The following is a 17,023-nucleotide window of genomic DNA, read 5'->3' on the forward strand; positions in this document are numbered from 1 at the left end:
ATAATAATAGGGTTAAGATCTTTAGAGATGATGGAAAGGTCTATCCATCCCTGGTCGTTCCTATAGTTACTAATTTTTTGCCCAAAATGGTTGATGGAGTCATTCATCCAGACTTCATAGCTGGGGTTGTTCATAAGGGGGCCTTGAATGAGCCAACTATCAGACTAGAACTGGATATCCTCCCTATTTCCTAGTTTCCAAGAAACTCTAGAATTAGCCAGGTCCCTGGCTTTTAAAAAACCATTCCAAATAGCAAATCCTCTTGGGATATCTTTGCTAAAGAGGGTAAACTATTTAGAGGGTCTCTTAATATACTTGTTCTCCATAATGTCTCTCCATTCCCCTGTGCTACTGAAGATACACCATATTTGATTAGCCAAAAGAGCCTTGTTGATATGAGTTAGCTTCTTGATGCCTAGACCCCCATATTTCTTTGGGAGGCAAAATTTTCCCAAGAAACAAGAGGATACCTTTTATTCTTTTCAGCCCCCATCCATAAGAAGTCTCTTTGAATTTTTTCCATTCTCTCAGCAAATTTCACAGGGATCACAAAGAGGATCAAAGCATAGACAGGCAAGTCCTAAAGGGTGGATTTAACCAGTTGGCATTTTTCAGCTTGGCTAAGAGAGGCCCCTTTTGAACCAACCAACTTCTTACTAAATCTATCCATAATGCCGTTCCAGAAAAAATTAGGAGGATTCATGCCCAAAGGAAGCTCGAGATAGGTAGAGGGAAGCTTCCCCACACTACATCACTGAATTTTGAAGATTTTCTTTTGTCTATCCTTAGGGGTGTTGATAAAGAAAACAAAGTTCTTATCCTAGTTGATGAGCTGCCCCAACCCTCTAGAGTAGATATCCAAGATGTCCTTCATAGCCTTAGCCTCCTTAACGGAAGCCTCCCCTCCCATTATGGTATCATCAACAAATTGCTGATGTGAAAAAAGGGCACTTTTAGAAGAAGGTTTAAAACCTTTGATTCTCCCTTCCTTCTTATTCTTCTCAATAAGTTTGCCTAAACATTCCGCCAAGATAATGAAGAGAATAGGCAAAAGAGGATCCCCTTGACGAAGGGCATGAGAGGGTTTGAAAAAATTAGAGGGGGGATCCATTAACTAAAACTACAAGAGATGAAGTAGACACCAGTTGAGATATTAGCTTACAAGTTTTGTCATCAAACCCAAAAGCCTTAAGCACTCTATCTAGGAAAGACTAGTCAACCCTGTCTTAGGCTTTAGAGAGGTCCAGTTTAAGTAACATCCCTTCTCTTTTTCTAGCTTCCATGGAGTGAATCACTTCATGCACCATCATTATGGAGTCTAAAATTTGTCTGCCTAGGACAAAAATAGTTTGTTGATGAGAAATAATCAGAGGGAGGAGTTTGAACAGCCTGGAAGTAAGAACCTTTGAAATAATCTTATAGAAAGAATTACAAAGACTAATTGGTCTAAACTTGTCTAAGGAATTGGCTCCAAGAATTTTAGGAATGATAACTAAAAAAGTTGAGTTAATCTCCTTAAGAATGCTTCTAGCCCCAAAGAATTCCTAAACAGCCTAAACCACATCCTTCCTCAAAATAGGCAAAAACAATTGGAAAAAGAAAGACAGGAAGCCATCAAGGCCAGGGGATTTATCTGCCGGCATAGAGAAGAGAGCTTCTTTAACTTCTGACTCAAAGGGAGTGGTTTGAAGTAGTTTATTATGTTGAGGAAGGATGACCTTAGGGATATAAGAGATAATGTCATCCTGATCCACTTTGGAAAGCAAAGGATCCCAAGACAATAAGGAAGAGAAAAAAGAAATAGCCTCAATTGATATTTTCTCATCCTTGGTCAACAATCCCTATCCTTTCTTTAAACCTGTGATTTTGTTGTTTGCATGATGTTTTAGAGTAGTGAGATGAAAAAACTTTGTATTCTGATCTCCCTCTTTGAGCTAGTTTACCCTTGATCTTTGTCTCCAAACCTTCTCCTCTTTACTGATAATATTGTGTAAATCTGATAGGATAGACAACTCAACCTCCCTGTTTAACTCATCATACCCTTCCTCTTGAATTGAGGTTTGGATAGCAAAAAGATTGTCGGTTAGGATTTCCTTCTCAAAGAATATATGGCCAAAATTAGACTTGTTCCAAGCTTTAACCATCCTTTTAACATTGCTAAGTTTTCTTGCTACCCTGTACATAGCTATGCCTTCCACATCAATACTCCACTAGAGCTTAATCTTGTCTAAAAGGTCAGGGTGGGAGATCCACATTTTTTCAAAATGAAAAGGGGGATGCATTTTGGGACCTATAGGAACAACTAAAAGGGAAATAGGGGAGTGGTCAGAACCAACTCTAGGCAAAATAGCTAATTTGCAAGAGGAGGTCTTCAGCCAATCAAAATTGATAAGAGCTCTATCCAATCTGACCTAAATACAATCCCGACCAATCCATTTATTTGACCAAGTAAAAGCACCTCTCATGAGGTCCATATCCAAAAAAGCTAGACCATTAATGAAGTTAGGTAGGTCATTTTTGCTTTCCTAGTCCAGAGGCAGACCTCCCTTCTTCTCCTCATCCAATAGAAGAGTGTTAAAGTCACCCATAATAATTCATTTCTTTAAATTATTGATCCGCACTAGACTTTGAGCTCTGGTCCAGTAATTCTTTCTTTCTCTCTTATTGTTAGTGTACACTCGATTTGTGTCACACTCTAAACCCTTCTATCCAAACAATTCCATGAGTTTGGAATGCTTGGATGCCGGCTTAGAGCTCCCTATCCACGGAGTGCAAGAGAGTATATTTCAAGAATAAAAAGGCTCTCAGATGAGCCTTAGAGATACTCTTCTTGCTAGTAAACCATGCAATGGGAGGTTCCAAAGACAAGATGCAAGAATGCAAATGTCCCAAGGAGTTCCTCAAGAATGCAATGCAAATGAAGATTAAGCTAGAATGAATATGAAAAATGCAACTATTCTAAGCATGGATGAGAGTGTTACAATCCAAATATTAAGCTATGTGAGATTAAGCTACATGTAAAAATGAAAGCTAAGCTAAGATGCTATGGTATGAGAGAATGTAGACAAGAAATAGAAGTTCTCCACAAAGCTCCAAAGAAACCTGTTAGAAAACCTGCAGCATAACAATGTTCAAAAGATGAGGATGGATTGAGGGGGAAAGCTCTCTCCCTTTTAAAGATGTATGGACGGTGGAGATCAAGATGAAGATGGTGGATGATCAACGGTGGAATTCGAAAATAGGAGTGATCCATGTGCACACACAAATCAACCAATAGAATATAAGTTGACTTGTCATATAAGACAAAAGTCACAAAGCCTTTTCTTTTAATTGCAAAATAGAAAAAGGACTTTATGTGTGCACTTTAAGTGGGTTATAAGAATGGGGTCTTTTATTTAATTAAAAGGGGACATGTTCTTTTAATCAAATAATGAACTTAGGATAGCATAGTCAAACTATAGGTTATAATCAAATAAATTGATTATTAGCAATTTGGTCTAGATAAATGATTAAATTAATTTAGCCAAAATGTTGAAAAGGGGGCTAATAGTCTAGATGACCATTTTTAGGTGATTACATTTGCCCCTCTTTGACTAATGTGTGATCGATCTGGGAACACATTATGTCAAAGAAAATAGAAAGTCAAGTAGGCGGTGATAGATATAGATATCTGATTCCAAAGAATGAAATGCAGAAATAGATAGCAAGTCCTGAATGCACAGCCTGATAGCAGTAGTACTGAACACTAGGAAGAGATTATGTTAGAATTCAAGAAGAATACTAACACTTAGAAAAGCAGATAGAGTGAGAGCAAGTGAGAAGATCAAACAAATGCTCCTAAGCAGTGATAGAGTATTTCTGCCCCCTCGGGATCGAAATTGAAATGAGGTAAGGGGATGCAAAAATTGGCTAGAAATGAGAAAATTAGAATATAGCAATGTCCAAGATGACAGATAGATGATTAGAACCCAAGAATGACTATATAAAAAAATTGATAAAATGCCCCAGTTTGACTAGAGTTGACCTTGAAGGATATAGCATAAAAATAAGGTTGAAATGAGTAGAAAGGTGATTTTAGACATGAAATAGTGAATTTAAGTAGATATGAAGTATGGAAATGATGAAGACATGAAGAAATGAAGATGCCCCAGTGATGATTCAGAGATTAGACCTCAAAAGGTCAACTAACTGCTCAGAAGAAAGTAGAATTTCAAAAGACAATTTTGACCATCAAGGTGAACTCAAATTTGGATTTCGATCCCGAAAATGAATCTAGGACGTTGAAATTATTTAAGAGGTCAAAAATTTTATATAATGTGATGATAAGATAGAAAAGAGATGAAGCGAAAGATTAAGAAGGTGAAAAGACATGAACAAGAAGAAAGTAAAGAAATATATGAAAGGAGTTAGCTGATATGTCCACAAAAAGATGAAGAGAGAGCTCTCCCCATATGCAAGAATGCAAGACTAAGCTATAAAATGAACCTAAAATGCAAGCTAATATGCAAAGTGGTTTACCAGCAAGAAGCGCATAACATTTAGACTCTTAATTTCATCATTGAGCATTTATTAGGGACATCATGAGATCATACAACCATCACTAGTATAACTATGAGGATATGAATATGATCAATATGAGATAGGTATGTGGAAATCCAATCTAAGCATCAGAGACATGTAAGTCAAGATAACTACACGATTAGATTCCCTAAGTTTAATTTAGCAAGATTACACCTGTATCAAGGCATAAGCGCCGGGATAAACCCTGAGTGCGGTCTTGCAAAACAGTCAAGGATGATACATTTGTAAGTCAATGTGTTGAATAGGACCAGCATAAATGCTTACAACACTATAGACAAACAAAGTATACCCACAAGCAGAAATCAAGAAGATATGTCCCATGCCCCCAGTCTTCTAGTCAATGACATCCTTGAAAGACTATTAGGGAGGGAATACATGGAAAAGAAATCATCATAGACAGCACACAAAGTAGATAAATGTCAGCATAGCTCAGTCATTTAAGTGTTAAAGTGCGTGTGTGTAAGTCACTTGGCCATTTCTTCCAGACTTGATTCTGATAGTGAGAAATACTGCGACATTGGAGACCGTAGGTAAACTATCTATAAAGTGTTGAAAAACACTTGATGTCAAAGTGGGGGAGGTGTTGAGAAACACTATTTTGTGAGTTGTCAAAGGAACCCTAATGCACAAGAATACCTCAATAGGCTAAGTAGCTATGCCCCCAAGATGAGGACAAGAAACAATTCCAAGCTAGGAAATGTGTAGCAAAGTGGATGATTGAGATTGATAGACATAGGTGCAAGGGTTTCAAGTAGCGCCTGTTTCCAGGTTTTCACCACTTTGACAGATTTTTTTAGGACTTTTTTCAATTTTTTTGTATTTTTTAATTTTTAAATTTTTTTGGTGATACATCAAAGCACCTATTGCTAGGTTTTTACTAAGATGATCATTTTTTTAGAACATTTTTTTATTTTTAGGATTTTTTTCAGCATCATTTATGATTTTTTGGATTTTTTAGAATAATTTAGAGATTACTAGTTCTCAAGCAAGATCACATCATTTTCTCCCAATGTCTAGCAAGGTATAGGATATGATGGAGCAACAAGCCAGTGGATAAGCAAAGATGGATGAAAAAAGAGTATGAAGCGAGTGAAAGTGATCCTCAGGGACTGACTCCTCAAGAGTACCCAAGCTAGGAAAAGAGGTGAAATAGTCATATGAAGCATATTTTGGATAAGCAATGGAAGTAATGAGAAAGATAGCATGTAGGATAAGCAATGAAGCCAACAAGTGAGATAGCATGAAGCATGTAGTCCAAAAGAGTAGACATGTCAAGAGACCTATGAGAACCATGTTTCATTTATTATGATCAAGACCAAGGGGTCAACTAGATAGTATAGCAATGGGATAGAGCAATAAAAATAAAGCTCAAGTTGGAGGCTATGAGGGAATGAGAAAGCACAAATAGAGAATCTCATGGATAAGATAGACAATATGAAAAGATAGCTCAACATTGTCAAGATCAAAGAGAGAAGAAGGGATAGGTGGATGATGGAAGAATTACGCATGATGCCTGTTTGCCAGGTTTTCATCATGGTACTTATCCAAGGTGCCACAAAAAGTAGTTTTCACCATAGGATGGATTTATTTCTCTTAACTTTTGCTACCAAGGTGCCACAAGAAGTGATTTTCACCAAGGCACATTTTCATTTTTTTTTTTTGAATTTTTAGAAAGAGCTCAAGCTTTTTGAATGTAGATAGTGCTCCTATAGGAAAGATAAGTCATGATAAGCCAAGACCATAGAAAGGTATGCTCAAAGATATTGATAGGGTGATGAAAGGGAAATGGTAGTAGGAAGAATATATGGAGGATAAGAGTTCATGTATAGAAAGGAGGTGTAAGCTTTAGAGGATTTCATGAGGGTAGTTGAAATATTGGACAAGATCAACATTGACACACACCTTGAAGGGTATTGGAATGATGGAAGAATCATGGATGAAATAGTTTGAGATTTGTGTCACACTCTAAACCCTTCTATCCAAACAATTCCATGAGTTTGGAATGCTTGGATGCCGGCTTAGAGCTCCCTATCCACGGAGTGCAAGAGAGTATATTTCAAGAATAAAAAGGCTCTCAGATGAGCCTTAGAGATACTCTTCTTGCTAGTAAACCATGCAATGGGAGGTTCCAAAGACAAGATGCAAGAATGCAAATGTCCCAAGGAGTTCCTCAAGAATGCAATGCAAATGAAGATTAAGCTAGAATGAATATGAAAAATGCAACTATTCTAAGCATGGATGAGAGTGTTACAATCCAAATATTAAGCTATGTGAGATTAAGCTACATGTAAAAATGAAAGCTAAGCTAAGATGCTATGGTATGAGAGAATGTAGACAAGAAATAGAAGTTCTCCACAAAGCTCCAAAGAAACCTGTTAGAAAACCTGCAGCATAACAATGTTCAAAAGATGAGGATGGATTGAGGGGGAAAGCTCTCTCCCTTTTAAAGATGTATGGACGGTGGAGATCAAGATGAAGATGGTGGATGATCAACGGTGGAATTCGAAAATAGGAGTGATCCATGTGCACACACAAATCAACCAATAGAATATAAGTTGACTTGTCATATAAGACAAAAGTCACAAAGCCTTTTCTTTTAATTGCAAAATAGAAAAAGGACTTTATGTGTGCACTTTAAGTGGGTTATAAGAATGGGGTCTTTTATTTAATTAAAAGGGGACATGTTCTTTTAATCAAATAATGAACTTAGGATAGCATAGTCAAACTATAGGTTATAATCAAATAAATTGATTATTAGCAATTTGGTCTAGATAAATGATTAAATTAATTTAGCCAAAATGTTGAAAAGGGGGCTAATAGTCTAGATGACCATTTTTAGGTGATTACAGTTAGGAGCATATAAGTTCATTAGGAACCAGCATTCATTGGAAGGGAAATGAAAAACTTTGCACAAAAGAATATTACCATCATTGTCGACCACTTCCATTCTAAAATTTTTGGTATTAAAAAGGGTAAGAAGACCCCTAGAGGTACCATCAGAGTCTGAAGCCTCCCCACTCATCAAGTTGCTAAAATTAATCTTCCCCAAAAAATCCTTTTTCATCTTAGTTTCCTGGATCATCAAGATGTCTGGTCTCTGATCTCTGATTAGGTTCCTGATAATTTCTTGTTTATGGGCTCCATTAAGGCTCCTAATATTCCATGATATGATATTCATGATCAATTCTTTGAACACTCCTGAAGGGTTCTTTGGCATCCATTCACCAAACTTCTTCTGGTCTCCTCCTCTCTAGCTTCCTTCTCAATTTTTTTGCCTCTTTTGGTTGCTGAGCCCACATCCGGTTTGCAGCTACTTTTAGTCTCCACCGGAGAGGCTTGAGAAGGTCCTCTAACATTTTTCTTCCTGGGATTTGGGGAAAGAAAAACTTTTCCCTTCATGCCAAAATTAAACGACCTAGAAGCCTTGAGGGTAGTCTTAGGGTTGGTTGGAAGAACCTCCCATTGTTCCAGTTCCTTAACCAAAACATCCAACTTTCCTGTGCTAGTCCCTCCAGCTAAAGAGGAGACAAGATTTTCCTTTGGGTCTTGATAGAAAATAATATCTCTATTAACTCTATCATTCTCCACCTCTATGGGAGTCGGGGCCAGCCTACCCTCAGAAAGTGGAGACCTTAATAGCACCGCCACTTGAGCAGCCTATTGTGGGGCTTTCTTGCCTTCCTCAACTCTAGAATCCAACCTTCCCTCTGCCAGAGCACCCTCAGTTAGTTGGGTTTGAACAATAGTTTGCTTCTCCTTAATGACAAGAGAGGAGATTAGGGCAGGCTTTGACAACTCAGCTTGAGAACCCGTCTTATCATCCATGCCCTGAGGAAAAGTTGATTCAGAAGGTAGCATTTGATTTACCTTTGTTGAATCTTTTGCCACCTTAATATTCACCAAAAGTGGACCCTTTTGGCCCTGGATGGTGGTCTTTTTTCTCCAAACTTTCTTGACCCTAACAAGAGAAGCCATAGAGGGATTCTTCTTCTTAACTAACTTTGCTTTTGGGAATTGAAAAGCTTTATGGCTTGTCTTAAAACAATGATAACATCCAAATGGGACACTCTCATAATCCAACTTCTGAATATGAGTGCCAAGTTTGGACTAAAAGCACACCACTTCAGGAAAATCATCCCCTTCCCTAACACCTATAAAGATCCTTGCATAGGTCAGCCTGCTCTTAGAAGCAGTAGTTGGGTCTATGGAGAGAAGTTCTCCAAAAGAACTGGCCACACCCATAAACACATCCTCACTCTAGAATTCCAAGGGTAGCTCAGGGAGTCTAACCCATATTGGAGCTTGCTGAAAGAATGATTCATTTAAATCTAGTTTGGAGGACCATTTTTGTAGCATCAGGGTAGCTCTTCCAATGGTCCAGGGTCCTTTACATAGGATGTCAGCCATATCCTCTTTATAGGTGAATTCAAAAGAAAGAAACCCCTTAGCTATAGTAGTAACACTAACTAGCCCTTTCAGACTCTATTTCTTCATTGTAAAGGATCGAACAACATCGATGTTTGGTCTCTGACCCATAAACTTCCCCACAAGTGTGGCAGCCATCGTAGGTATGCTGTGGTCAATAATTTTATTTAGAATGGAAATCGTGCACCATCCCTTTTCCAGACTTGACACAACCTTAACCGAGGGGAAAGAGGACAAACCTAAAGGCTTAACACCAAAGAGTGAGGCCCATTTCACTGGGAGATTCCCTGGTCTGTCCACCTTGGATAGCAATTCTAGCACATGTTGGGTACCACTGGCATCATGTGGGACCCCATCCCTAGACTCCTCCTCTCCATAGTCAGCATGGGTACCTTCATGTGTGCTTGGGTTTTGAGATCCACCTCCTTGAGATTTCCCACCCGGTGCTAGGTTTGAAAATTGAACAAGCACTTCTTGATCTCTCCCCTTCTCGCTCCCCAGTCTGCTCCCTTTACCACCAGCTGCACGTGGGTCCCCATCCGCAGACTCTGCCTCTCCACAGTCAGCTTGGATTCCATCCTGCATACCTAAATTATGAGATCCACCTCCTTGAGATTTTTTGCCCAGTGCTAGGTTTGAAATTTGAACATGCACTTCCCGTTCGCTCCTCTGGCCGCTCCCCTTTTTCCCCATGTCTATTGGAAAGGACTTATGAGTTAATAATTATGTAATGTTTCTGTTCATTTAATTACAAGGTAATTACCAAGTTAAAGATATGAACATGTATATTGAGCCCCTTATTGATGAGTTGTTAAAGTTATGGAATGGGGTCACTATGTATGACATCTCTAGACCAATAGGACAAAGACAATTTCAATTCCATGTGATGCTTGTATGGACAATATGTGATGCCCCTAGGTTGACTCATTTTTGGGGTACATTATATTGTTAAGGTCACATATTTTTGTTCTGTTATAGTGCTTACACATTATTGTTGTTTGTTTAAATTGTCCATGATAATTACAAATGATCTTTTATGTCTTCAAACAAAGGGAAAATTCACACATCTAGTTTATGGTCCGAAGATAAAATCTCATCATTCAAAAAGTTTAGAAAAGTAGGTGTTTGATGAGTTTAGACACTTTCTCCACAATAATCATAAGTAATGAATTAATGAAAAATGTATTTTTAATGGGAAAGAAGAGACAACATCAAGGCCATGAAGAATGATATCTCATCTATGGAAGTTAGAATACGATTGACTAAATTATCGAGGTAATGTCTAGTTTGTGGTTCGAAGCTTAAAATTTATATTTTGATATTGTCTTTTATTTAGTAATGATGTAATTGATGTTCATGAAGGTTGTCAAGACATTAATGACCAACTTCCTAGAGGAATAAAAACTTATCCTACTCAATTTAGTAGGTTACTGTACTACACACATCTCCCAATTGTGTATTTTTTTGATGCTATACATATTGGAAAGAATGTAATAGAGATACTATAGAAAGATTGGATGGAAGGCAGATAGAGAAAATATTTCCAAAATTCATAATGAATTCATGATTCCAATCATGCACAAATTTTTTTTATTGAATCAAATAGCAATGGAGGTTGCATAAATACAAGTTCCCTTCCTTGGTTATTAATGGAGCAACAAAGTGATGCATTAAAAGAAGTCATAAAAAAAATTTGTCATAGGATTTTGTTGCAAATATAAGCAATATTGTATCAAAGAAAGGTGATTTTGGGCCAGGGTTGAAAACACATGATTGGCATACCTTCATCAAGGTAAGTCATGTTCTCTATTTACAATATATTTGTAAAATTGTATATACTACCTATTGTATTATTTCATAATATATTGGAAAGATCATTTTTTAATTATTGCATTATGTCCTACCTCTATCCCTCCCACATTAGTTTGAAAATAGTATTAAAAAAGTTATATATGATCTTGGAAAATACATGAGGTTAGAAGTGTTATTTCTTATATTTATCGTACATATATTATATGTATGACTTGTTTTACCTTTTATGTAATTTATTGTATATTTTTATCTAAAATCTCGTTTATATGTTATTGCATGTTGAATCTCTTTTAGGTGGTTATCATCTAAAAAATTTGATTAAAAAAAGATATAAAATATTGGAAGAGAAAAATTCCACAGCTTATGTGTGAAATGCAAAAGTGTCTACTGTGAACTTTTTTCAATGCTCAAAAACACTACTTTATACATCAAATTGAGGAGATTGAATTATGTGGACCTGTACAAACTAGGTCAATGTGGATGGTTGAGAGGCACTTGAAATTTATGAAGGGCTTGGTTTAATAAAGAGCACATCCTGAGGGTTCTATGGTAGAGGATATATGGTACACCAGACCATGGTGTACATTAGTGAATATCTTCCCAAGTTTGCATCAAAGATCCATGTAGATCACATTTGGGATCCCAAATCCATTAACAGATTCTAAGGGTAGTACTTTATGGGAAAGGTAGATTCATGAAAGTGAGAGGTAATTATAAGATATTATCGTAATTAATTAATTCTTGTCCATATATAAGTTGTTTCTAATTGGTCTAGTTATTTTTTTTATAGTTGGTCATGAGTGGGATGCACTACATTTGTATATTGCAAACAATCTTAATTGGATAATGGTATAGATTTAGTAGTCTCAAGAAAATGGTTGCCCATTAATATGGGATGTTGTTGCATCATTGGTTAAAGAAGCTCATCATAATGGAGATCCCAATGTCACACCAATGCTATTTGATCTAGCATATGGTTTAATAGATAGAAAGGTGCATAGAAGATTACTAATCATGACCCATAAGTTTAATATCAACTCATAGATTGATGCAAATAATCTTGACATGTTTGAATAATTGTAGATCAAACACCACAAATCTATGTACTACCATGGTCTTAAATTTTCCATAAAAAGTTAGACGAAATGAAGAAAACTTGTGATTTTGGTATAAGTGCAATCTTCAAGGTCACCCATATTTTGTCGAGAAATGACATATATCCTCAACAATATGAAAATTGATACTATAAAATTTTGGATCATGTACTTGACTGCAAATTTAATTTATTCAAATTAGTTCTATTTATCATCAAATGGTATAGGCTATGGCCGAATCAAAATGATCCTGATAGGTCTATTATTGAACATGATAGTAGATTTAGAGTGATTAAAACAAGGTCATTTGAGCCAATTGGAGATGAGCCCTATGTTCTTCCAAGCCAATGTAAGCAAGTGTGTTAGTTTGGCATTCCGCATACACTGGGTTGGTCATTTGTTGTTAGACATAATCAAAGAGGAAAGCCAATAAAGTATAATGTGTTGGAAGAAGAAGATACTAAAGAATCAAAAGACAAAGTAAATGATAATCATGAATGATTGTTACACAATGATTAAGAAAACCAAGATGATGATGATTCTGGTGATGCTAATGATGATGGTGATAATGATGATGATGATGATCATGATGGTCAAGGTAATGATGGTCATGATGATGATGGTAATGATAATGATGATTAAGATTATGATGATGGCAATGAAGATGGTGGTGGTGACGATGATGATCAAAGTGACAAGTATGATGATGGTGATGATGATCATGACATGGATGAAGATGATGATCAATGACACAATCAATGAAATTTATGTTGACATATGATCAATTTCAAGTATGATGGGGTCATGATTTATTTATAGAAATTTCTTTGATCAATGTATGATTAATGTCTATTACTTTCATTTCATTTTTGATTGCTAAGAATTAATAATCTTTTTCATAGGGTGACATGGATACCCCACAAGGCACATGAGGGGATGTACCTCACACACCTTCTTCAATAAAAGTAAACATTAATTAGTGCAATTTTGCAAATTATATAGAAACAAATGTCATATTCTAATGTTCTTTTCTTTATAACTTTGGAGTTATTTTGATGGAATTTTATTAATATTGATGTCACAACTTGATACTTATTGATAGGGAAAAGAAAAAATGACAGCATATCAAATGCGATCTGAAATTGGGGCATCATTTGTAGGTGACATTGCATGTAGCACTAATCCCACCTTCATGGCCCATAAATGTATAAAAAAATATAATGATGAAATTCTTAACCTTGTACTTGACCGAAACATAATTGAAGAGATAGAGACACTGAAAGAAGAATTTTCTTTGAAGGTAAGCAATAATTAATCTTAAGCAATAGTAAAATTTTAATAGATGTTTATATTTTATAGTATCTTATAGATCATGATCTAAAATATTATGCATTCTTCTTACAGGATTTTGTGTCACTTGTAAGACCACATGGTCAATATGGTGAGGGTTGTAGTGCACAACCTTCATGAATATTAAAACTTTCTCTTTACAACATTATAACACTTAACTTTAATCTTTATCCATTACAAATGAAAATAAAGAATATTGCAAATATCTTCACTAACAATATGGCTTGCTCCTTTGGACATCCTTGAAAATCACGGTTTGATTTATGCTGTAAAGTCCATAAAACAACTCCTATGAGAAGAAAGAATGCAGCAATTATACACCAAATTCCTTTAAATTTCTACACTACTATAGTTATACAAAGATAACCCTAGTATGCATATGCAAATTAACTCTAGTGCACCAAAAAATGGAATGTGAGAATTATATGAGAGCTATAACCTATAGATTCTGATCTAAAAGCATAGTAGCAGATATAAGAATAGTTCTACATACCAACCTTTGAGGCAAACTATTGCACAAGCTCATCATAATTGGGGTTTGATTTCCCATTTCCAAAAGGTTCAAATTTTTATAGAAGGGCATAAGGTAACAAGGCCACTGTAGCAAAAAATACATCAATAATGAAACCCTTCATCATGTTGGTGTTACCTTCCACCGTATGCTCAAGCTCTTGAAATCCAACCTTTCTAGGCACAAAAATCAAAATATGCTTGCCATTATTAGGAAATACCCACCCACGTGGTATTAGTTTTTCTTGACCTAGCCATACTATATCAATTATTTTCTAACCCACAATTTTTTGGATGTGTGATTTAACAACTCTGATTTCTGGAGGAGTAATAGACAAGCTAGATTGATTTTCCCAATAACTTACCTTGCAAAATCTTGTTCTAACTTTATTGATGATCTGAAAATTAGAACCAAGCAAATTTCCCATTTTATCAAAATTTAGAGGACCAGTTAAGCTAGTGAAATTTATTTGTAGCAATATATTCCACAATTGTGATCCTCCTACAAACACCTTTGACTCTACTAAATCTATTTCATTTCCACTTAAATTGGGAAGCTAAGGATAACCCATAAAATGAAAATTTCCTCCTTTCATCATTTTTTTTTCAATTGAATGGATAATTGTCTAGATTGCATCATAAGCATATAGTCTAAATGCATTCAAGTGGAAATCAATTATCTTAGTCTTGTAAAGATTGTTCCACCTTACTATAAAATCATGCTTCTGATTTGAAATTGGAATATGCATGCATATAGCAAGGACTCCTTTGAGTGAATTCATGGTTTCATAGTCAAGTCCATCAGAGTCTAGAAGGGAAGAGATCCAATCTATAGCTATCCAGACATAGGTACTTTTCAACATTCTAAGGTAAAGTAGCTTAGAGAATAGATCCAATACTTGTGTTTGGATTTATATGCACAAAAAATACCCTTGAATCCATCAAAGCTAACTACACCAACACACTTCCAATATCATTTTTATTGAGTCTAGGAGGAAATGGTATTTTTTTAACAATCTTAGTATTAACATCTTCTAGTGCATCATTCAAGGAAGCTACTCCATTTTTTCCATAATCATCATCTATATATGCAATCACAATATCTTTCTAGCCATATAAACTAGTCACAGTTGTAACTAGCATAATTTCATACATATCATCTGTATATGAAACCACAATAAGAAGCTATCCATTTCTCCTATAGAAACCAATCATTCCATACTGATATGATGAGAGAGTTGGATCTGTTGCTCCAAATGAAAGAATTGGTACATGAGGTTCACTAGCTACATGTGAAACAATATGAGCAATAACAGAAGATTGTGGCCCTACTACTACAACATTGTTTGTTTTCATCAACATTATAACACTTAACATTGATTTTTGAATGCTTCTAGCTAGTATCCCATTTGATCTTTATCCATTGAAAATGTCTTTTCTAACAATGTATTTAGCTCATGATGTGCAGATGCCTCCTTCAATCACTGCTCTAATATTGTTGATTATATTGTCGGCAACAAGGAGCTTGCATACATTTTTTACTATACCAAGTACAAATGGTAAAACCTTGTTTTGCTATATTTTGTTATGTGCTAATCATGCATTGTTTTTTGTTTGGTGGATTTTATACTCATGGACCTATTTTGTGCAATAATAGATACACCTACAATTGATATAATAATAGAGATCACTACTAGTGGATCTAAACCATTTCCTGGAGCAACCTATGGGACTAGTATTGGTTCATTTGTGGGGACATTATTGCTTAACAAGAAAACCATGTTTCCATTAAAATTACCAAATCTTCTAGGTGCTTTAAAATTGTTATTATTTACAGTATAATTGTAGTTTACTTATACATAACTCACTTTGGAGTGATAATCCCATGATGTTTTTGTAGGAAATGATGTTTTCTATGATACTCTTTTTGAAATGACATTGAAGCTATTTGGACCCACCATATGTTAAAGGTATGTAGTTTTGTATCATTGCTTATTTTTTTTTTCTTTTTTTCCATTTATTGTACTATATTAAATATTGATCTAACAATTTTATTTTTAAAAAAAAGGTGGAATGAAAAGGGTCTTGAATTAAAAAATCAGCTCATTACATCTTTTGAGGACCTCTTTGCAAAAAAACATTTTTGACAGTGTCCTACTTCTCAAAAGAGTATCCAAACATATAAAGACTATGAGGGGCCAATATAGAAGGGGTCTAAAGGATAACTTAAAGTATAGCGTCCTCCTATGATTCCACCAATGGAGTGGAATGAAACAATACAAGATGCAAAAGAGAAAAGGCTAAATGGTAAAGGAATTGAGTTAGAAAAGGGAAAAAGAAAGTACGTCATGATAGTATTAAGTAGAATGTAATCATGCACCAATTAGTGATCTTCGTAAATATATAATCTAACATGTTTCAAACTTTTCATAGACTATAGGACACATCAAAAGCTATACAAGCGAGACTACAAAAGGTTGGCCAACACAAACTTGGCTCTAGTGGCTATATGAATCTTCACTCTTGACTTGGAAGTAGTAGCAATGGAATTTGAAATAATATTTTTTTATATAATATTGTAAATAATTTTGTTTAATCAAATCATACATGGAAAATTGACAATCTTAAGCAAAAAATACAGGGCACATAATTCAATGTAGATCCTAGGAATGAAGATAATTTCCTTGAAGGAAGGCTATAAAATCATGGCTACATGCCTACACCAAAAATCTAAAAGCCATACCCAAGAATCTGGTGCACCAAATGAGACATAGGTAAATTGGTCAAATAAAAAATAAATCAAATTGAATAGTTGAGAAATTTCTTTTTTGGTGTTAGTTTCCAACATAAATTGATTGCATAATAATGCACACAACATTTCACTACAGCCTTCAAGTCCCATCAAAAAACTTGCAGATGATGAAGGCCATGATGTGCATCATAGTGGCAGAGCTATTAATTTTCTATTTGAAATTAATTACAAAATTTTGAATAGAATTTAACATCTTCAATTGAAATTTGACATGTAACATTTTTTGGAATATTTTAGAGCATGTTGAACATCACAATGAATGAGTGGAGCATGTTTGAAGTGTTTAGCATGTTGAGATGGTGGTGGATCAAAATGTTATTGTACATGATGTGGCATTATTAGGTAAGAAGAATTCATGTTATGTTTTATTGGTTAATGAAATACTTGTAACAATAAAAAAAAAGAGTATGTCAATTTAACCCATTTACTTGTTATTGCA

Source organism: Cupressus sempervirens, chromosome 3 (genome assembly GCF_028749045.1).
Source record: "Cupressus sempervirens isolate cs-2001-9-10 chromosome 3, ASM2874904v1, whole genome shotgun sequence".
NCBI lineage: Eukaryota > Viridiplantae > Streptophyta > Pinopsida > Cupressales > Cupressaceae > Cupressus > Cupressus sempervirens.